The following is a 23740-nucleotide window of genomic DNA, read 5'->3' as shown; positions in this document are numbered from 1 at the left end:
GCTAAGTCCAAATCTGCACCCGTCAAATACAGTATGTTTTGACTACTTTTTTTCTGAGTATGGGTCATATTTTCCTGCTTCTTTGCACATCTTGTTTTTTTTGTTGTTGTTGTTTTACAAGTGATATTTTAGATAACATATTATAGGAATTCTGGATTCTGATTCTTCCCAGAAGTTGTCATTATTTCTAGGATTTTTATTGTTGTTGTTATTTGTTCAGTGCCTTTGTTTGACTATTTCTGTAGAATTTGTCTCCCCCAAATTGCAGAGCCACTAATGTTTCCAATCAGTTTTTCTTTTACTCCTCTTTTCATTTTAAGCCTGGGTTCTAGAGATTATCCCTGGTAAGCATAGTGTAGTGATCATGTTGAGTGGTCAGAGGCAGTACTTAAACATCTTGATTCAGTAACATTTCTACCCTTTGACAATGGATCTGTATGTGGGTTGGAGAACACTTTCAACCTTCAGGCAGTTTACAAATCTGATACAGTTTACTTTCTGATGTGCCTTCTTGCATCTCCTCTGTAAGTTTATGAGGTCTCATATTCAGCCATGGATGAATAGTTAGTTAAAGCCTTCTCTGGTGTCTCCAGATTATGCACACAGCTGCACCTATGTGTGTAGCCTTCCAGAACAACAAAGATCAACAGGGATAGTGGCAGCTTATCAAGGTACACAATGGCTATCTCATTCTAGATCTCCCTGTTAAATTTTTGGCTAGTCTGTTGACTTGTGACTTGCAACCAGTATTGCAAGTTGGATTTTCATTTATTTGCCTTACAGATTGCTACTGTTTTTTAACAATGCCCCTGGACATGCACACACCTAAAATCAATCCTGTTTCTCTAGCTATAAGGTTTCTGCTTCTTTGCACATCTTGTTTGTTGTTATTGTTTTACAAGTGATATTTTAGATGACGTTTTATAGGAATTCTGGATTCTGATTCTTCCCAGAAGTTGTTGTTATTTCTAGGGTTTTTATTGTTGTTGTTATTTGTTTAGTGACTTTATTTGACTAATTCTGTAGAATTTGTCTCCCCCAGATTGTACAGCCACTAATGTTTGCAATCAGTTTTTCTTTTATTCCTCTTTTCATTTTTAAGCCTGTTAGATACCCCTATTAAATTTTTGGCTAGTCTGTTGACTTGTGACTTGCAACCATTATTTCAAGTTGGCTTTTCAATCATTTGCCTTAAAGATTGCTATTGCTTTTAACAACGCCCTGGACATGCACACACTCCAAATCAATCCTGTTTCTCTAGCTATAGGGTATCCAACTTTTAGCTTGCCCAGCCATTATAGAAGAACCCTATATGTTTTATAGGGTCAAGATTTGCTTTTAAGGGAGTAGAGAAGTCCTGTACTTGTTCAGAACTGCCTGGCATTTAGATGGAAAGTCTTTCTTATTCTGTAATTCAGTATTTAAAAACACCTACTTGCCTACAGATATAAATCACATTCTTCAACATCAGTTTTATTATTAATAAAAATAAAGATTTTAAAAATATATATTATATATAACATAATAATATATATTAATAATATATATATAATGCTCTTTACTACCTCTGATCTCTTAATTGATTTGATTAGATTTTACGAAAATAAGCAGTCCTAATACCTAGGACAATAACTCCCACTCCCTGTATTTTAAATCAAACCTCTTTCAGCTGGACCATTCTGCCTCCTATTCAATTTTCTTGTTTTGAATGATAATGATAACCAATAAAACACAAAAGTAAACATCCCTTCTCTTCAGGTACACTATCCAAATACATGGAAAAGCTACTTAGTACAAACCACTTGAAATGCAGTAGAATCAGCTAAAATAATGTTCTGTTCTTTAATCCAACCTGATGCTTCTCCTGTCAATTGGCTGGAACGTGAATTCTAAGAAATCACTAGATGTTCACAGCAGGTGCAAAGGTAAGCTCATGTTCTAGGGAGGTCCACATTTTCCTTGGGTAGCAGATGTTTTACTAGATGACATTTAGAAATAAGTCAAAGTTGTTATTTGTTATGTATAATGAGTCTCAAAGAATAAATGAAAAGCCTTTTACTCTAATTCAGAATGCATTTTGCCACTCTGAAGGATACACTGGTTGAGCTCTTAAAAGCTCAGGCATGGGAACAAGAGACTGATATGGCTGAATATGTGTCTAAGGGAACAGTCAAAGAGAGCAGCCATGTCTAGCGTGAGGAAGAGCAGACTGCACTCAAATCAACCTGTTACACTAAAGAGTGTGAAAGGCTCCATATTGCTTTCTCAGATGGATAAATACCCTTATCCTACATTCTGCAAAACAAAACAGAACAAAAAACTCAGTTATCTTTTCTATTCATTAGAATAATATACGTGAAACCACTACTAGTTTGATAAGGATTTCTACTCAATCAGCATATTCCAGTCTGGGTCCTACTCATCAATCTGTCTCAAAGGTAACCCTTCCTATGGTCTAAAAAATGAGAGGGAAGCAGGAGAAGGATGGATAAGATGTCATGGGTTTATGGTCTCATTATCTGCAGGCATCTGAAGTTTTCAGCTGTGTGCTGAGGAAACACACACAAATGGGACCCCCAGCAGTATTTTCCTGACATATCTCTAGGGCCTGCAGCAAATACATGCTGGGCAAGCATCATACTGCCATGTCAAGTTGTGGTCACCCAGATGGAATCCTAGCCTGAAGCCCTATAGACAGTTCAGGAACCTGGAAGGCTTTTCTGATTGGACATCTGGGCTGGCTATAAGGTCTTGTTTCATGCTGATTCCTGAAGCCTACCATAGGTTTTGTTTTGTTTTGTTTTTAAAGCCTTTGAATCTTTGATATATGATATCCCTCTGCCACTACTTCTGGCAAAGTGGCTTCATGCTGGAACTTCAGTAGCCTCCTGGAAACTCAGACCAAGTCAGCTGTTCCCCTCACTTCCCCAGCCAGCAATGTCACCTATGCCTAGATAGGCCACCCTCAAAGAGATGGGGGAAGTTGTTGTGTTATAGAAGTAATGAAGCTCTTAATATCTAAAAACATGTGTTCAGGTGGTACTGCCCTCTACAATCTATATGACCTTGGGCAAGTCATTGAGTTTCTCTGAACCTCCAATTGCTCATCTGTGGCATGTGGATAGGGCCACTGGCCCTAGAGTTTGTGTGGTGGATACTGTGGTTTGCCTCATCCAGTACCCATTTTAATCTCCTTCTAACTTGCCTTCTGTTCTAACAGCAAAACTACATTTCCTGAACTTTCTTCCAGAAAGGGTACAGTCATGTGACATAATTCTCTCCATTTATACACAGCCACACAAGACTTCTAAACAGAAACTATCAGGAGGCAGTGGCCACCCAGGGAGAGCAAATAATCTGGCAGGATCACTAGTAAGACTTCTGGTTCTTCTAGAGCAGTGGGGTAGAGTTCATGGCTTCAAGCCTGAGTGCAGCAGAGATCAAACAGCAAGCATCAAGGGCAAGAGATTTTTCACTAGCATGGGGCTACAGAATGAATGGAGGATTTTCCTGCCCATAGTGTTGTAAATAGTATAGCATCCAAGCCTGGTTCTCTGCCTCTTTCTAGATTTTGTGAGCCAATTCATACTCTTTTTTTTTTTTTATTATACTTTAGGTTTTATGTTACATGTGTGCAATATGCAGGTTAGTTACATATTATACATATTAATTGATTACTTTTTGCTTAAATTATTGCATTGTCATCTGCAACCAAGAAGCCTGGGAATAGCAGTTATTTTATTAAAGGAAGTAAATAAAAGTGAAGGTAACTAATAAACTCCAAATGTTAGACAAATGGTAGAAAATTATGTTCAATAACTTTTTTTGCTTTTTAAAGATTAATATATTGCAGAAACTCTAGGAAAGGGAGTTGTTATTTAATTCTCAAAACAACTCTGTGGGCAGGCATCTGTATTAGTTTTATTTTTCTGCAATAATGCTAAATAACAAACAACCCTAAAACTCAGTAAATTATTTAGTGTGAGAGTCATCTACATGGTTCTTCTGGCTTAACCTGGACTTCCTCATATGTCTGAGCATTAACTGGATATTGGATAATCTAGGCTGGCTTTGGTTGAGGCAACTGGGCCAAGTTTCCTCCTCTCTATGTCTTTCTCATCTTCCAACATGCTGGACCAAGTTTGCTTTCATGATCATGGCAGAGGACCAAGAGTACAACTGGAAACATACTAGCATTACTTAAGCCTCTGCTTGTATCACATTTGCTAATATCCTGTTGGCTAGAGCATGTCATATAGTGTCAGAGTGAGATAACACTACTAATTTACATGGCAAAAAGTGTGAACCCAGAAAGGAAGGGAGAAGCATTAGGACTATTACTGCAATCTGCCACTACACATATAACCCAACTTCATGGATTATTAGAGAAGCTCAAAGAGATTAAATAAGCTGTCCTGCATTCCAAACATAGTCAGTGATGGCGATGAAAGATTAATCCACTTTAATCTGACTCCAGCCAGGCACAGTGGCTCATGCCTGTAATCCTGGCACTTTGGGAGGCTGAGGCAGGAGGATCGCTCGAAGCCAGGAATTCAAGATCAGCCTGGACACCAAAGGAAAGCCTTAACTCTACAAAAAAAAAAAAAAAAAGTAAAAATAAAATATAAACTAGTCAGGCTCATAGGAGTGCACTTGTAGTCCCAGTTACTCAGGAAGTTGAAGTGGGGGGATTACTTGAGCCTCGGAGTTTAGGTTGTAGTGAGCTAGATCATGCTACTGCACTCCAGCCTGGGACCACAGAGTAAGACCCTGTCTAAAAAAAAAAAAAAAAAAAAAAGCCTGACTACAAAGCACCCAGGAAAATTCTGCTAAATACCTGTGTGTGGGTATATTTAAGATTTATGTATTTTTATTATTATTATTATTATTATTATTTTGAGAAAGAGTCACACTCTGTCACCCAAGCTGGAGTGCGATGGCATGATCTTAGCTCACTGCAACCTCCACCTCCCAGACTCAAGCAATTCTCATGCCTTAGCCTCCAGAGTAGTTGTGATTACAGGTGTGCACCACCACACCAGCTAATTTTTGTATTTTTAGTAGAAATAGGGTTTCACCATGTTGGCTAGGTTGGTCTTGAACTCTTGACCTCAAGTGATCCACCTGCCTTGGCCTCCCAAAGTGCTGGGATTACAGGCGTGAGCCACCTGAACTGTTTGTTTTTCTTTGACCTGTGAGATAAGAATTTTTTTTTTTTTCTTGAGACAGAGTCTTGCTCTTACACCCAGGCTGGAGTGCAGTCCTGTGGTCTCAGCTCACTGCAACCTCCCTCCGCTTCCCATATTCAAGCGATTCTCCTGCCTCAGCCTCCTGAGTAGCTGGGATTACAGAAGCCTGCCACCATGCCCAGTTAATTTTTGTATTTTTAGTAGAGACGGGGTTTCACCATGTTGGCCAGACTGGTCTCTAACTCCTGGCCTCAGGTGATCCACCTGCCTTAGCCTCCCAAAGTGCTGGGATTACAGGCATAAGTCACCATACCCAGCCAGTTTTTGCATTTTTATAGTGTGTAAAATAAAACAAAAAACAAAGAATATGTGACAGAGATCATATGCAGCTAGTATTCAAAGCCTAAAATATTTGCTATTTGGTTCTTTACAGAAAATGTTTGATAGAGAATCGATTTAATATATGACTTGTCTAAAATCTCCACTTTGGACCATTGTTTAGAATTCACAACATATTCTATTAATGAGCATTCTCCCCTAAGAGAAGTGACTGGGTATTCAGGTACTGAGTTTCCCAACACTGTAAACATTCATCTAAAATAGCATGTTCCTACTCTGAGTGGAAGCTAAACCACATAACCCCTAAGGCCTGTCTAATACTAAGATCCCATGTTTATAATCATGGAGCTAGGATTTGATGCATTACAGGTGATCACTGGAAGATTCAGTTGTCCAAATATAAAAGAGCCTCTTTAGTGGAAATGCTATGGTTCAAAAACAATCAAGCCATGATGTTTTAACAACTTGTAATTCATTCAATAATATCAGAACTTGCTAGAAATTGATGGTGGTAGTTATGTATACCTGTCACCATCAAAGACTAGGAAAGGAGGTAACTCACTGATTATGCTTTGTTTTTCTCTGTTTACACTTGTATGACCAAAGCTGAAGGTAGCTGAGCCTCCAGTAAAGGGAAGTTTGCTTGTGTACCTGAATTTCATGGGTCTTGAATGTTCCACAAGGGAACCAAGCACAGCAAAAGTATTTATACACCACAGCCACTAATCAGGGTTTAATTAGCCTTATAATTAGAAGAGTAAACAGAAGTACAATTCCCAAATTGCTCGTTGTTTTTTTACATGTCCATAGAGCACTATTTTATTTGCCTTTGCACCCCCCACCCAGCATTTTAGCACAAAATTAACCTTTAAAATGTGTTAACTATTGCATGGATTGCTTGCTTGCTTTCCACAAAATTCAGCTTTGTCATATTTGGTTCATTACAATGTCCAAACTTATCAACCACAAGCTTCTTCAACTCTGTGAATGTTACTGAAAGCAGGAAAGGATGTTTTTATTCCTAGCCATCCTTCAGCTGTTCCAATGCAAAATAGCAGTCCAGATTTGTACAGTCTGGGTGTCATTTAAGTAGCTTTTCCATAAGGTTTATTTAATTTTATATTCAGGAAAGTGAGTTTAAATGTCATTCTATTAATTTTACAAATGATGAAACTGGCATGCAGAGAAGTTAAGTGGTTTGTGGAAGGTCATTCTGTCTAGGACAAGTTTCTCAAAGTACATTCCCCAGACCACCCTCATTGCTATCATTTAGGGTTTAACCAGACACCTCCGATGTGCCACTCAAGATGCACTTAGCTTTTCCTGGCCCTCTGTTCCACCCCAGCATCCTGCTAACAACCAGCCCTGCGCACTGGTTGCAGGTCCCCACTGACTTCCAAAGCATGCAACCTGACAGCACTTTGGTCACACCAATGGCCTGTGCCCTTATCTCTTGTCCTTACTACGCTGGCTGAGGCACAAGAAGTCACAGACTTGGCAACATGCATTTTCAATCTGGAAGTACAAACAAGTAAATGCTCCATGGGGCAAGCCTTTAACCCACGGGAATGGGAAATGGATCAATTCTTCTCCCTTCCTCCCCTGCTCTGACCATCCTGAGGCACAGTGGTCCCATGGGCTATTGGAAGACAGTCTTGTGAGAAATTGGCTTCACCTGACATGAAGTGGTAGCCAGCTCAATGGCACACCCTTGTCTTTGTCCTCCATTTTCCTTTCCTCACTCCCTCTTCCCCTCCTGATACTTCTTGGGACTTTAGTCCACAGTAAGGTAGTAGTATTTGTAAGCTTTTGCCTCGGCTTCTGCTTTCTGAGACCCAGGTCAGCTAATACTGGATTAGAACATCTGGGAGTGGGGCATTTTTACAAGATTCCCTGATGATTTCCAGGTACCTTACAGTCTGATGACCACTGGATCTAGAATCTGAACCCAGTGTAAAAGACTCTAAATTCAGTACTCTTTCCAGACTAATATATGCCAGATATAAGAAAGAATCCTGCTGTTCTCACATTGGGTCAAAGATGGAGAAAGAAACCCCTGACTGACTGTACTACACCACTCTGAGCTTCAAGGGGCTACTGTGGGGTTCCTGACACTGACAACACCTGTCCCACGTGGTGAACCAGCTCACCTTCCCATCCAGGCAGCAGTCCAGCCTATCCCCACTTCTCTAATTCTTGATGTCAAATAGGTTACACTCTGACTAGTTTCATGCTCGCAGTCAGTCAGGCACACTGTGTGGATGTTGGCCACAGGTTCTCTCTTTCTGTCTCCTTTTCTGAATTCTACTTTTTTTAAACAAACCACTCCAACTAGAAAGAGCCTGATTACTATCCATTGTCTCTTTGCTTGGAAAACATCAGGTTAAAAAAATAAATAAATAAGATCTAGCACTCTCTACCCAAAAGTTCTCAGGGGGCAGGGCCTCTGGGGCTTTGTTATAGCTGTTTTTACACTCCGTGTCATGTCTTTGAGGCAGAATGAAAAGGGACACTGCCAGGAAACATCTTTGGAAATGCTATAAATAGCAAATCGGCAAGATTGGGGAACAAAAGAGAAGCGCAGCCAGTGTAATTAGTTCACTTACTGAGCAAGTTGACTATTCCAAGGCGGAGAACCGTGTTCTAGCTGATGAGACTGTGGGACTGGGGAGGGAGGAAAACTCGACTTCCTGCACGGGTGGAGGAAAGGGGACACATGCTGTGACACCGAGGCCCCAATGGGCTCTCACAGTCCCCAGCCCAGCTTATCAACAATAGCCCACAGAAGAACGTGGGAAGCCAAGGGTCCAAGGCCTGAGTATATGTGAAATGTGAGAGGGAAATCAAGGAGCTTGAGGTTGGAAAGCAAACAGAAATATAAGATACATGGAGGATGGTGTAAGACTCAGGTCATCACAGGAAAGGACTGAGAGATCCTCTTAGCCAGAGTTTTCCAAATAATAATGACAATAATATTAACTAATATTTACTGAGCACTTAGTATGACTCTAAACACATTTAGTTCTTACAATAACTTTCTTAAGGTAAGTACTGTTATTATCCCCATTTTACAGATGAGGAAATGGAGGTTTAGAAAAATTAGATACCTTGCCCAAAGGTACATCTCTAGTTGCAAACTTTTTAAAGCAGTAGAACATTTTTCCTTTTTTTCAGTCGGAATCCCAATAATATAAACAGAGTAGTGAAGGAAAGAATCCCGGACCACTGAATTCCAGCACACCAGAGAACTCAACTGGAAAACTATTCCCTGAGTGCAAGCTGAGGCCCAGAGAGGGGAACAGGACTGTCCCAGGTCACTGGACTGGCTAACCATGAAGCTGGAGGACACAGGTCTTCTGGAGCCCATCCAGGGCTCTTTCCAAAATGATGCTTTGCAATTGAGGGGCCACTCCATTTAAAAGTTTCCCCTTTGAACCACCACTGGACTGAGACCTTAGTTCTGTGCATGTAACAACTACGACACCCACTGGCTGCTGTGGATCTGTATCCCCTTTGCCTCCTAACTTGTCTGTGAAGTGTTGAGAGTAGAGTCTATCTTTGTGTCTTCCCAGGTGCCTAGCACAGAGGCTGGTACACAGAAGGACCTCATTAAAGTTTATTAAAGGAGTGAATGTTGTGATGGGTGGAGGAACAAATTAATTAATGCATAAAAATATGTGACCACCTGCAATAAAAATACCACTGTGGAGAACACAAAGTATTTTCATGTCTAACACCACCTTTGCTTTGCAAAACCAGCTGAAAGGGAGTATAATTATTCCCATTTTACAGCTGAAGGACCTCAGGCATTTAAAAGGAAGATTCTTTCTCAAAGGCACACAGCTAGGAAGCCAAGCAGCTAAGACTGCACTTAGATGTTCTGACTCCTAAGAATCAATAGCTAAGGAAAAATACTGCATGATTCCAGTTACAGAAGGCACCTAGAATAGTCAAACTCATAGAGATAGAAACAGAAAGAAGATAGAATGGTGGTTGCCAGGGGCTGGCAGGGCTAGGAATGGGGAGATGGATTTAAATTATTTTTCATTTTATATATTTAGGGGGTACAAATGCATATTCCTTACATGCATATACTGCCTAGTGGTGAAGTCTGGGCTTTTAATGTACCCATCACTTGAACAGTGAACACTGTACACAATAGTTAATTTTTCAACCCTCACCTCTCCCCCATCCTTCCATCTTTCATAGTCTTCAATGTCTATTATTCTACTCTATGTGCCCATGTGTATCATTGTTATCTCCAAGTTATAAGTGAGACATGTAGTATTTGATTTTCTGTTCCTGAGTTATTTCACTTAGGATAACGGTCTCCAGTTCCATCCATGTTGCTGCAAAATATATGATTTCATTTGTTTTGTGGCTAAATAGTATTCCGTGTGTGTGTATGTATGTGTATATATATATATGTGTGTGTGTGTCTATATATGTATATATGTGTGTGTATATGTATGTCTCACATTTTCTTTATACAACATTTCATGGATGGACACTTGGTTTGATTCCATATTTTTGCTATTGTAAATAGTGCTGCAATAAATATATGAGTGTAGGTATCTCTTTGATACAGTGCTTTCCTTCCCTTTGGGTATATACCCAGTAGTAGGATTGCTAGATTAAATGGTATTTTTAAATAAGTACAGAGTTTCTGTTTTGCAAGATGAAAAGATTTCTGTGGATGGAGGGTGGTAATGAACAAAACAATGTGAATGTACACTCAGAAATGATTAGGATGGTAAATTTTGTGTTATTTGTATTTTACCACAATTAAATTTCTTTTAAAAATTAATATCTAATATTTATTATTTGCTACGGTTTGAATATGGCTTGTTTCCCCCACCACATCTCATGTTGAAATTTAGTCACTAATATTGGAGGTGGGGTTTAATGGGAGGGTGTTTGGGTGGTGCTGGAAGATCCCTCATGAGTAGATTAGTGACCTCCCTGGGAAGAGGGAAGTGAGTAAGTCTCACTGTTTCATTGAGAGCTGATTATTTAAAAGAACCTGGTCCTTTCTCACTGTCTTTTGCTTCTGTTCTCACCATGTGATCTCAGCACGTTCTGGCTCCCCTTTGCCTTCTGCCATGAATGGAAGCAGCCTGTGGCCCTCACCTGAAGCAGATGCCAGTGCCATGCTTATTGTACAGCCCGCAGCACCCTGAGCCAAACAAACCTCTTTTCTTTATAAATTACCTAGCCTCTGGTAGTCCTTTGTAGCAACACAAAACAGACTAAGACATTATTCGTCTACTATGTGCAGCACTACACTTTATCTTTTTTTATCCTCACAACAGTTCTATGAAATAAGTACTATTATTATCTCTATTTACAAACGATAAAACTAAGTTACAGCCAGGCGCAGTGGCTCATGCCTATAATCCCAGCATTTTGGGAGGCCAAGGTGGGTGGATCACCTGAGGTCAGGAGTTCGAGACCATTCTGGGCAACATGGTGAAACCCCGTCTCTACTAATAATACAAAAATTAGCCAGGCGTGGTGGCACACACGTGTAATGCCAGCTGCTCGGGAGGCTGAGGCAGGAGAATCACTTGAACCAGGGAGGCAGAGGTTGCAGTGAGCCAAGATCACACCATTGCACTCCAGCCTGGGCAACAAGAGTGAAACTCTGTCTAAAAAAAAAAAAAAACAGAGTTACAAAGAGGTAAAGTAACTAAGTAACTTAGCCAAAGTCACATAGCTAGTAACGTAAGAACCAAATTCAAAGGGTCTGCTCCAGCCACTACAATAAATGAACAAAGGGAAGAAGAAGACATTGGGTAAAGAATTTGCTGCTGGAGCAGAACTTAGAGATTAGTCATATGCACATATCTCTGTCCAAATCTGTATCTGTATTAAATGCCTCATAGTCATTCAACTGGGGCATCTGAAGAAATGTTTTTATTTTAATTTACTTCTCAGACTAAAAGACAGCATTCCAGTAAAGGGAAGTGCATATACTCAGAGAACAGTAGCTTCATATTCAGATAGGACCTGAGTTCAAATTCTGACTCCAGCACTGTTTACCTATGTGATATTTGATATTTCAGCTGGCCTCTCTGAGCCTATAAAATAGAAATATTTACATTATGATGAACATAGTTATCATGAACATTAAATGTAATAATCTGTAAAATCAATAGTTTCATACCTGGCTCAATAAATGTTAGTTCTCATTCTCATAAAAACAAGTTAAGGCATAAAAATATCTTGTCCTCAATTTTTAAAACTTATCTAGCACATTCTTAAGCCTGTGGGTATGAGGATGTTTTAACACTTCTGGCAAGATTAATATTTGTACTGCTTTTCAAGACATACATGGTAAAATATTTCTCAATAAGTCGAAAGGTGGTCATATGAAAGAAACTCTCTTATTTATAACCTAACTCCACTCTACTGCTGACTGCTGACTCCTGACTAACCCTTTCTGTGCTAAATGGCCCTTTTATAGGTTCTGTGTATCAGCTTCCTGCAAGCTTTCATTCTTCAAATTGGATAATTCCAACTCCATTCATCTTTCTCAACTTTCCATGGTGTCATTCTAGCTAGCCATGGTGTTGTTGCAGACAGAGCCCCAAGAATCTGGGACTGAATAGTATCAGAAGATAATATTAAATTGGAATACATCCCGATTATTGTCCAGGCACAGCCTAGAATACTGTTCAACCTGTGGCCATACTAGTCTCTTGATCCTTTTCTAGGATCAAGAGGAAATGATGTACTTTCTATGTCTTTGTCTTTCCTTCAACTATTGAATAGCCTAACTCTAAGACATCAGGAAGAACACAATTTTGATTCACACTTGAATCTTGTTTCAAGGATCCTAGGGATAAGAAAAGGGCAAAAATATAAAGAGGAAACTTAGAAGGGCCACCAGGAGAGAGAGAGACAGAGACAGAGAGACAGAGAGAGATCATGCACTGCTTATCTCACGGCCTAGCATATGGCAAGTGTTCCAAGTAAGATGGCTGCTGTATTTGTTGAGCCCAAAAATGAATGCAACAAGAGATACTTTGAGGAAGAGGGGTGGAAATCAAGACAGCCCCATAAGAAAGATAACTGACTTAAGGATGAGCAAGAATTTGATACCAGAAGTAGATGACAGAATTGCAGAGATGGGCACAATGAGTGCAAAGACACAGAGGCACGAAGGCAAAGTGACACAGAGAGGACAATGTTTTGAAGGAATAGAGGTCTGGCAAAAAAAATGGCAAGAAGAAGGGATAGAGAAAAAAGGAAAGATGTAAGAACAGACACGCAGGACAAAGGACACACCTGTTATTCATTGAGAGTTCTCTGGAGAGATTTATCTTCCCTAAAATAAAGGTAATTTGTGGGACACTAGCATAACTCATTCATTAACTTACTCATCTATTCAACAATATATTCTAAGTATATGATTCAGAACTGGAATATAGCAAATATGAGTCAGAAGATACAGTGCCTGTGTTCAAGTTACTTAGAGTCTATAAAGTGCAACACATATGGAATAACAGCGATATTAAGAGCTAACATTTATTGAATATGTGTTATGTGCCGAGCACTAAACCATATCATTTTATTCAAATTTAACAATAGCCCTAACAGGAAGTATTACTGCTATATGTATTGACATGAACACACTAAAGCTTATAAGTATTTAGTGACTTTCCCAAGCTCATAAAGCTAGCATGCAGTGAAGTTGAGATTTTAATCAAACTCAGAAACTATCTGACTCCTTTACCCTTAAGAATTATTCTCTCCAGCCCCTAAACTGTAGTATGCTCTTCACAGAGGTCTGGGCTCAGAGACAAAGCAAAGGCATGAGTGGTTACTTCTACCTAGGGTCAGGGAGTATTGTAAAAGTCTTCACAGAGGAACTGAGTTGAATCTCAAAAGATATAGATAGCTATTCAACCAGGAGATGGAAATGCAAGCTGAGAAACGTATTACAAGCATAGGAAGTAGCATGTGCAAATGCAGGAGGTGAAAAAAGCAGCCTTGTGTGTTCTGGAGCCATAAGAAATTTAGAAAAGTTGGAGCACCAAGTATGAGGAAGGGTCCCAGGAGGAAACAGGCTGGAGAAGCAGGGCAAGATCAAGAAGGCTTCTGCATGTCATACTATATAACTTGAGTTTTTTCTTGTAAGCTAAGCAGCTGCTGAAATAGCTGGAAAACAGCAAGATGACAAATACACTTCATATACTTCTGGTGACAGTATGGCAAGACTGTAAGCTAGGGGACCAGTTATCTTGTAGACTACTACAGTATTCCAGGTTTATTAATCCATTTTCACACTGCTATAAAGAACTGCCAGAGACCAGGTAATTTACAAAGGAAAGAGATTTAATTGACTCACAGTCCCACATGGCTGGATAGGAGGCCTCAGGAAACTTACAATCATAGCAGAAGGTGAAGGAGAAGCAAGTGCCTTATTCATTAGGCAGCAGGAGAGAGGAGAGTGCACAGGGAAAACTGCCACTTATAAACCATCAGATCTCATGAGAACTCCCTTACTACCATGAGAACAGCATGGGGAAACCACCCCCATGACCCAATCATCTCCCACCAGATTCCTCCCTGACACATGGGGATTACAGTTTGAGATGAGATTTGGGTGGGACAAAGAGCCAAACCATATCATCAGATATGGCAAAGAAGATTCCTTTTCCTCCTGTGCACACAGCTAAACTACATGTTTCAGCTTCCCTTTAGATGAAGCCCATGTGACTTAGTCTTAATAAAATGAGGATGGGAATCATGCAAATTACTTCTAGATTCATATTCTGAAAATCTCCCTTGAGATTCTTACGGTCTCCATTTCTTATCTTCTAGCTATATGCAGAGGAGATGCTGCTAGATGGTGGAGTCATACAACAGGAGGAACCTGGGTCCCTGAATTATAATGTGGAGCAGAAACCCCCTGCAAGCTTCAGTGGCCTACAACATGAATGAAAAGTGAGGTTTTATTATATTAAACCACAATAAACCCTGACAAGATCTCTTGAAAACCTGGACCAGAACAGTGAGAATTAAATAGAATAGAAGACGGATATAGCAGATATGCAGAAGGTAAAATAGACAAGACCTGGTCATAGACTGGATCTGAGATATCCATTTTCTCTTTATGGTATTAGAAGAAACAAACATTCAGTAGGAGAGTTACACTTTTTTTTTTTTTTTTTTTTTTAAAGACAGAGTCTCGCCCTGTCACCAGACTGGAGTCCAGTGGCGCTATGTCGGCTCACTGCAACCTCCACCTCAAGCGATTCTCTTGCCTCAGCCTCCCGAGTGGCTGGGGCTACAGGTGTGTGCCACCACGCTCAGCTAATTTTTTTGTGTTTTTTAGTAGAGATGAGGTTTCACCATGTTGGCCAGGATGGTCTCGATCTCTTGACCTCATGATCTGCCCGCCTCAGCCTCCCAAAGTTCTGGAATTACAGGCATGAGCCACCATGCCCAGCGAGAGTTACACTTTTTTTTTCTTTTTTTGAGGACAGAGATAGAACATACAATAAAAGCATGATCAAGACCCTAGCAAAATTCAAAACTACATTTCAGCTGTACCTATTCCTTAATTTCTACTTACCAGCTTCTGAGAAAATAATTGACAAGCAAAATCTCACTTGGAAATTGAGCCCCAGGCATAATGTTAGTTCAACATGAATGCATTAATATTGCTTTGTACTTGAAAGCTGTAAATGCAAATCTATTCCCATCATCGCAAGTTTGATTGAGATTCCCAAGTACAGTAGTTGACAGTTCCAATAGTACCAGCCATGAAGTGACCCTTCAAAGAAGGATCTGTCAGCATCATATCATGGTAGACAGGACTAAGCAGAAATGCCACCATTTCACTGAATCCCTTATCATTGCTGATAGAGTTCATCAAGAAGTCATGACAGCTGCATCCAGGAGAGAGAAAGTCAGAGTACAGGGAGCTGTCCCAGCATCATAGCAGCATATCCCTTGAGGAACTCAAAGCTACCTTTTATAGCAAACAACAATTGTTGATTAATCTTCACACATAGTGTAAGCGGTATTGTGCAGCCCTGGAAATAGCCAATGGAAAGAGTATTAAGGTGTAAAGTCAGAAGACATGGGTATAAGTCTTAATCATGTAATATTCATTCCTTTTTTCATTCAAAAAGTGGCTGGGACAGGTAGCAGATAGGCAAAGGTGAATAAGACAGATTCATTGTGGATAGGCTGTGTCATCAAGATCATTAGTTGTATGACTTTAGGCAAGTCCCTGAACCTCTCTGAGACTTGGGCTCACAAAAAAGGTCATTATATATTGGCTGTCCAATGTCCATGTCTTCCTTTGGTACATCAGTACATTTTCCTCTCGTAACCAACCTCTTCTATATTCTCAGTCATCTATTTCTGATAGAATTGATTCAGATCTTTGACTCCAAGATTAGACATATGACCCAGCCTGGCCAATTAGGGATTACAGTTCCTTGGCTATAGTGATTGGTTCAGGATTGAGGGCAAGACTCAATCTATTGAGAGGCAAAACTTTTGTTTGTACTGTAGGAAAATCAAAAGCTCTCTTATTTCTGCTAGCTTGGATGAATTTAAAGGATACACGCTGGATGGCCATGCGCAGTGACTCACATCTGTAATCCCAGCACTTTGGGAGGCCCAGGTGGATCACCTGAGGTCAAGAGTTCGGGACCAGCCTGGCCAACATGGTGAAACTTCATCTCTACTAAAAATACAAAAAATTAGCTGGGCACGGGGGCACACGCCTGTAGTCGCAGCTACTGGGGAGGCTGACGCAGAAGAATCGCTTGAACCTGGGAGGCAGAGGGTGCAGTGAACCAAGATTGCACCACTGTACACCAGCCTGGGTGGCAGACCAAGACTCAGTCTCAAAAACAAAAAACAAAAAAAATGTACTGGAACTGCCTGCGGTCCTACTGATCCCATAAGAAGCTATGGAAAGAGGCAGCCTCAAAAACAGGTGAGCCAAGAATGTGAAAAAGACTGGACCTGATGATGTCTTTTAAGGTCCTGGCTGGCTATTTAGTTATGCGAACTCTCCATTACCATTTTGGCTTAAGTCAATTTCAGTCAGGTTTCTTAAAACTTCCAATAAGAAGAGCTCTAGTTTATATATTCCTCATTCATAAATTGGCAGGAATAACAATGTCTGACCTTTCTAATCTCATAAAATTCTGGTAAGATAAACTTATGATCTGTACTAGCTTTGTAACCATGGGCAATTTTCTTAATCTCTCTTTTTTTTAGTTTATTTATTGTAAAATGAGGATAAAAGAACCAGCTTATAGGATTGTTCTGAGGATTAAATTAGTTTAACAACGTCTACTTCTTAGAACAGTACCTGACACGTCATTTAAATATTTACTATAATGCTACTACTACTACAACTAATAGTATATTTTAAAATTATATTTAAAAGAAAATAATATTGTTATCAAGAAGGAACTTACTGTAATTAGAATTGCCTCTTAAAGTCATGTGTTTCTCATCACCTTACATTAATTAGGGTAGATTGATTGCTACAACACACAACCTTGAATTTTCAATGGCTTCACACCACCAAATATTATTTCTTGTTCATGTCTCACAATAGAATGCAAGTCAGTGGGATGAAGAAAACTCTGCTCCACTCAGTCATGCACGGACCCAAGTTTCTTCCAGGTTATGGCACTGTCCTCCTCTAAGCCCTAGGAGTGTTTTTCTTTCAGCCAAATGACGGGGAAAGAGAGCAGGAGCTGAAGTGGAGGTTCTATATGCCAGGCCTGGAATTTGGACATCACTTCCACTCATATTCCATTGGTCAGAACTCAGACGCACAGAGACATAGAGACTTAGAAATTAAGTTTAGCTGTGCCCGAATGCAGTGGGGACCACAGACACTGGTGATAACTGGCAACTCCTGACACATTTGAAAAGTATTCAAGGAGTGACAAAATGATCATCTCTCAGGGACTCGAACTGTTGCTGAGACTCAAAATGATGGCATTATGAGAGATGAAAAAGCACTTAAAGAACACCAAGTCCAATCAGCTCCCTACATGAACTTGCCCAAGGTCACCCAGATAAAAGTTGGCAGAGCTGTAACTAGAACTTACTTCTAACTCCCATGCCATTCCTTTGTCCACCTACTCACCTCCTCTCTTAGTTGTCCTTTCCAAATCTAATAAATTATTGCCTTTTTTGCTCCCCGGTTTAGCTAGTTTTTTGCCTTTGGAAGATAACTTATTACTCATTTCACACAAATTACTTATCCAAGAATCTTCATTACCTTATGACATCTGCCTCCTTTCACAAAATGTGGGTTTTAAGGTAAGGAGACAACAAGGCAGAATGGTATGTGCCTCTACTCTTACCAAATTATCATGATTATATAAATCACTCAAGTAAGGTAAAATGCTGACTGTAGCACTAAAAACACTTGGCATATCTGGAAGGTGTAATTCAATTGATTTTTTTTTACATTGTTTTTGCTTTAAGTGGCAGGTTCTTCAGTGGCAATGAATAAATGAAATGTGTTGTCAGTCAGCAAATTAAGCATTTCACCCAAAGAACCAAGCTCCACTAATATATTCACCTACTGACATGTGCAACCAAAACATGAGTCATTTAAAATTAACTAGTATTTAGCTCAACTCAGACAACTACCACAACTACCAACAGAGGCTGTAATTTAGAATTTTGCCAATTTCTTTTCCAATTAGCTTGGTTTCATCTTTACTAGAGGTATGGACTTCCTCAGCACCAGTCACTACATATGAATAATGTAGTCTATTTTTGTTTGTTTTGTTTTTTTTGAGATGGAGTCTCACTCTGTCGCCCAGGCTGGAGTGCAGTGGCGTGATCTCGGCTCACTGCAAGCTCCCCCTCCCGGGTTCACGCCATTCTCCTGCCTCAGCCTCCCGAGTAACTGGGACTACAGGCACCTGCCACCACACCTGGCTATTTTTTTGTATTTTTAGTAGAGATAGGGTTTCACCGTGTTAGCCAGGATGGTCTCAATCTCCTGACCTCGTGATCTGCCCACCTTGGCCTCCCAAAGTGCTGGTATTTTGTTTTATTAATTAATTCAGTTGTCTCCTCTGAAGATTCAGGCAGCAAATAAGAAATTCCACTTGAAAGTGCCCTTTCAGAATACTGATCTCTAGACATAGTGCTCTTTGTAAGTTTTTGCCTCTGCTTTGCTGAATACCAAAGGTCCATAAACAGAAATGATGAATAACTCAACTGCCTCACCCCATGGGGAGAAAATATTAGGAAACACTGTCAAGTATGTCTATAATTCTGGAAGTTGACAAATGTATACTTAAAAGTAGATGAAGGACCCCAAGTCTCAGGGTTTCACAGAGAGTCTGTTCAAAATTCTGTGTCCACTGTTAGCTTTAGTCCCAGAGGAAGTTTGCAGAAAAAAAGGCAATTACCTTTTAGCAAGCACTGGGGGACCCCTGGCAGAATTCCATGTGGACTTTGAGCTGATATCCGATCTCCTGCTTTCTCAAATTTCTCATTCTTTAAACATGTTCTCAACATTTCATGGGGAAGTCCAAATTTACCCCATTTTAAAATCTGGGACAAATTGTGCTTTAATTCTTTGTTTTCATGGTAGATACCCCCATTCTGAAATGGGAGGAATGACTTCATGTACAGGTAACAAACCTGATAGGTAGCAGAGTATGGCAGTGAGGAGTGCAGCCTCTATACCAACATCCAACCTGCCCAATTCTGCTTCTATCATACACTTGAGCAAGCTCCTCAGCCCCTCCATGTCCCAATTTATGCAACGGTGAAATGGGGATGACAACAATCCCACCCACCTCACAGAATGGTTGTGAAGATTAAACAAGTTAATAAACATAAGAACCTAAAACACTGTTTGACACAGAGAAAACACTTTATAAGTGTTAGCTTTAAAGACAAAAAAAAGACAATCTGGAAATTAGATGATAGCATTTAAGACTTCACAACAGCCAGAGTTGTTACTTAATCAATGCCTTCTGACTTTAATTGAATGTCTTTCCAAATAGCCATATATTATGATCAGTTGTCCCTTCTTAAAATAAATCAAATTATTTCTCCATTGGTTTAAGATAGTAATTGCCACTGAGTAACCCTTATGATGTAGGTATTATTTGCACTTCATAGACAAAACTGAGGCTCAGCAAGATAAAGTGCCGAGGTCAATGTAGCAAATTAAAGACGGTGTAACTTCTTTGACATTCTCCTGAGAGGTAGGATTTCTTTCTCCTCCTCTTGAAGCTGGTCTGGTCTGTAACTGCTTTGACTAACAGAGCACAGCAGAAGCAATGCTACACTGGTTCATGGCTTCCCCACCTAAAAAATAAGAATTCTAATAATACCTGTCAATTTCTGTTTCACAAAGTTGTGAGAATCACATGAGTTAATGGATGTGAATGTGTTCTGTAAAATAGAAAACACTACACAGGCATTAGGAATTACTATCATTTGTACAAGCTAATTATACTTTATATTATTCTATAACAATAAAAATCACCTGCACTATGGGGTTGCTTTGTCGATATGTGTAATTGAGACTCCAGGGACCACCAAAAACAACATGTAGTACCCACACCTCCAAATCATTCTCCACAGGTAGGTTATGTTTCTGTGACAGCAAAACATCTGTTCGATTAAACTCAGCCATTTTCATTTAGAATCACTTAAACCAATTGCTTAGTGCCACATGGGCCAAAAGAAAAGAACACATACAACCTGCTTTGCACCATTTGTTCATGGGAAATCAAATGGAGAAATACTTTCAGAGCACTATTAACTGAGCATTGTGCTGGAGTCTTGGAGATTTAAAAAGGGAAAACCAGGTCAAGAAGATGCTGCCCTTAAGAGTTTAAAATCATGATGCAGAAAAAGGGGTAAGGGGAAGAGGGCAGCATCACTTAACAGAACCCCCAGTGGATGCTTTGGTAAAACTAAGGTTTTTCTGCCATGTGTTCCTTAAATTTCCCATTCTATGATTATAAAATCTTAAGTAATGATTTGTCTTCAACCAAGACACAATTGTGATCAAACATTTTATCTGTTTTGGATTCACCATTAGGAATATCTAGGCTTTAAATTATTTAGGTCATCTCAGGATGGGTTTGCACCAAACCAAGACATAGACAATACCCTCATATTTCTCCTTTAAGACATACTTCAGGGTTCCCTAATCTGGGAAGCCTTCCTTGATTTCTCTTCCCGTATTCACCCAACTGTCTCCATACACATAAACACGCACTGAAACATATGCCAACTCTTCTTTTTTCTGCCACTAAATCCTCTACTCCTTTCTGTCATAGTGGTTCTCAAACTTTAGGGAGCATGAGAATCACTGGGAGACTTGTTAAAACACAGATTGCTGGCCCCAGCTTCAGAGTTTCTGATTTAGTAGATATGAATGTGTGGGGCCTGCATTTCCAAGTTTTCTGGTGGTGCTGATGCTGCAGGCCCAAGGACAGCACTATGAGAACTACTGCTATGTCATAGAACATTGATCACACTGCACTGCAATGATCTTTTTGCATGTCTCCCTCAGTCTAAAACGATGTATTATGTGTTTATTGTGGCTCCCAGTTGACTATGTAGAGCTTTTTAAATGCAGGCATATGTCTTCAGTTTTATAAGCCCAGAACCTAACCCAAAGCCTGGCATATAGTAAACATTCACTGGTGAATGTTTCTTGAACAAATAGCTAAATGAATATTACATCTTGAGGTCAAAGAGCACGCATACAGAAGGCATTTGAGAAAAACTCAACAGTTTAGCCAGTGGCATTAGAACATGGCCATGTATCTAACTGAACTAAGGACTTAAGACATTACCTGTAATAATTACCCCACTACCTGACCACAGAGCAAGCATCAAGTTCATTACGTGGCTGAGTTTTGAACCTCCATCATTTGATCACATCTATATGAACACAGAATCTAGGATACAGAGAAAATCTGAAACCGAGTCATGAGAGAAAAGTTTGAAAGAATTGGAAATGCAGCTCTTGGAGAATGAGATTGGGTTGGTTGGGAGGGAGTTAAATACAAGCTAGGTTAGCACAAAGAACTGTCATGAAAATAATAGAACCAACTTATTTGTCAGAGCCCCAGAGGGTAGAACTTAAATTCAAATTTCCTTTCGCAAACACGCATCTATGCCCCCTGCATCAAAATGCTAGTATTCAGAAATGAATCAGACACAGTCCCTACTGTGTTATGGCACAAAAATTTTAATCCACGTGGCTTACTTGGGAGGTGTTCCCCACAAGCACCAGTAGGGGGTAGAGAAGTGAGGTGTGGAAGGGCAGAAGCCCAATACCAGGGGTGATGATACACAGATTAGCTCTGTGGGCAGCTGCAGCTCAATCCTATCAGAAACCCCAGGAGAGAATCAATAAAGTTCTTCAGAGTTGTCTCACCCAGGCAATGAAGAAGCTGAGGTATTTGTTCATCAATTCACTTTTGTAGTTGTTTGAAGGCTGCTCCTGGGGGACATTAATTCCCACGCATAAACTTCCAGCCTGCTGTATGTGCAGGCCAATGCATCAAGCAGCCTTAGCCAACATTACAGGATATGAATGAGGCACCAATGGCATCTGCTACACCTGTCTACAAAATGTGCCCATAAAAACAGAGAAGTTGAACATAAGCCATCATGATGTAATTCCAACTAAGAGTTCCTATGAACCATGAAAATCTAAGGTTTACCATGATAATGTTAATAACTAACATCAGTTTGTGTTACATACGTGATAGTATCAGTCTGGTAGCAGCTCTGTAATAGATATAAGAGCTATAATATTATAATAATAGTATCCATTTCACTGATGAGGTAACGGAGGTCAAAATGGTTGAAGCCACTTGCTTGAGGTCACACAGCAAGTAGGATTACATAGGAGCCTGCTGGGCCCCAATCCCAGGTTCACAGCTCTACAGCCAAGCAGCACAGGCTAGAATTCTGAATTCACAGCCCATGGACAGACTTCCATCTGAGTGAGGTTCACTCTGGACAACTCTTTCAGGCAAGACATTTTTTTTCTCTCACAGGCTCTGGTCTAATGACAGTACTATTCTATTCTGCAAAGATTGTCTTATTTTAATTCATTCCCCTTTCCCCAAATCACCACCCTCCTAAGGCCTTTTTACTCCATAGCTATGACCTGGTTTATTCCCACATCTGCAATAAACTCCAGTGTTCCTCTGCAAGAATGTGTGATTTTCAAACCACATGCGTCCCTGAAACTGCAGCTTGCTGGTAGTGTTCGAGGTCTTCTCACCCATGGCCCCTCAAGGCCCTGAGAACCTGTTTGTGATAGTTAAATATATAAAGTGGACCTAAAGTAGGTTTTAATTAATTCAACTCTTTAGCTCATTGAACTAAAAAATATCAAATTAAATGACTCCTTCGTAGCTGAGTACTTTTGTTTTCACTGTTTTCCACTTTGCCAGCAATTGGGGCCAAACCATATGATTTCCCCAATGTTGTAATTAACATTCTTTAATTGAATGATGAATGCACCGGCAAACCTGATGAACACTGGTCCATGAAAGTAGCCTTAAAAGACCAAGATTGTGCATAGGTGTAAGGAACAGTCCTACCCTCAAGGCCCTGGAACCCTGTCTGATGCTTCCTCCTTTTCTAAGGCAGAGCAGACCAATCTGTCCCAGACTCTGAGGGAACCCAGCTAGTCAATGTCAAGTTCATATCCGTTTCTGAGGCCAACTTGTGAAACTTTCTGAAATTGGCCAGCTGAGTTTTTTTTTAATCATTATGGTTTTATTTGTATATATTACTTCTGTGAACCCCAATATCTGAGACAGGTCTCAGTCAATTTAGGAAGTTTATTTTGCCAAAGTTAAGGACGTGCGCCCATGACACAGTCTCAGGAGGTCCTGATGACATGTGTCCAGGGTGGTCGAGGCACAGCTTGGTTTTATACATTTTAAGGAGACATGAGACATCAACCAATATATGTAAGATGTACATTGGTTCCGTCCAGAAAGGCAGGACAACTCTAAGTGGGGAGGAAGCTTCCAGGTCATAGGTAGGTTGCATTTTTTTTTGAGTTTCTGATTAGACAATCAGATATGCATTTATCTCAGTGAGCAGAGGGATGAATGAGTTTTCTCTGTCATTTGTCCACAGGAAAATTCCTTGGAAGGAAAGTATGCAGCTATTTTCAATCCTAGTTGCTATTTTTTTAAGAA

General features: G+C 40.0%; 1 protein-coding gene across 4 annotated transcripts in view; it reads right to left on the bottom strand.

Moving 5' to 3' along the window:
- Positions 1 to 23740, bottom strand: part of DAB1 (DAB adaptor protein 1) — a 1275060-nt gene that overhangs the window by 1201194 nt on the left and 50126 nt on the right. The gene's annotated exons all lie outside the window — the stretch shown is intronic.

Source organism: Pongo abelii, chromosome 1 (genome assembly GCF_028885655.2).
Source record: "Pongo abelii isolate AG06213 chromosome 1, NHGRI_mPonAbe1-v2.0_pri, whole genome shotgun sequence".
Lineage (NCBI taxonomy): Eukaryota > Metazoa > Chordata > Mammalia > Primates > Hominidae > Pongo > Pongo abelii.
The sequence above is the reverse complement of the archived record's forward strand: the minus strand, read 5'-3'. Positions and strand labels throughout refer to the sequence as shown.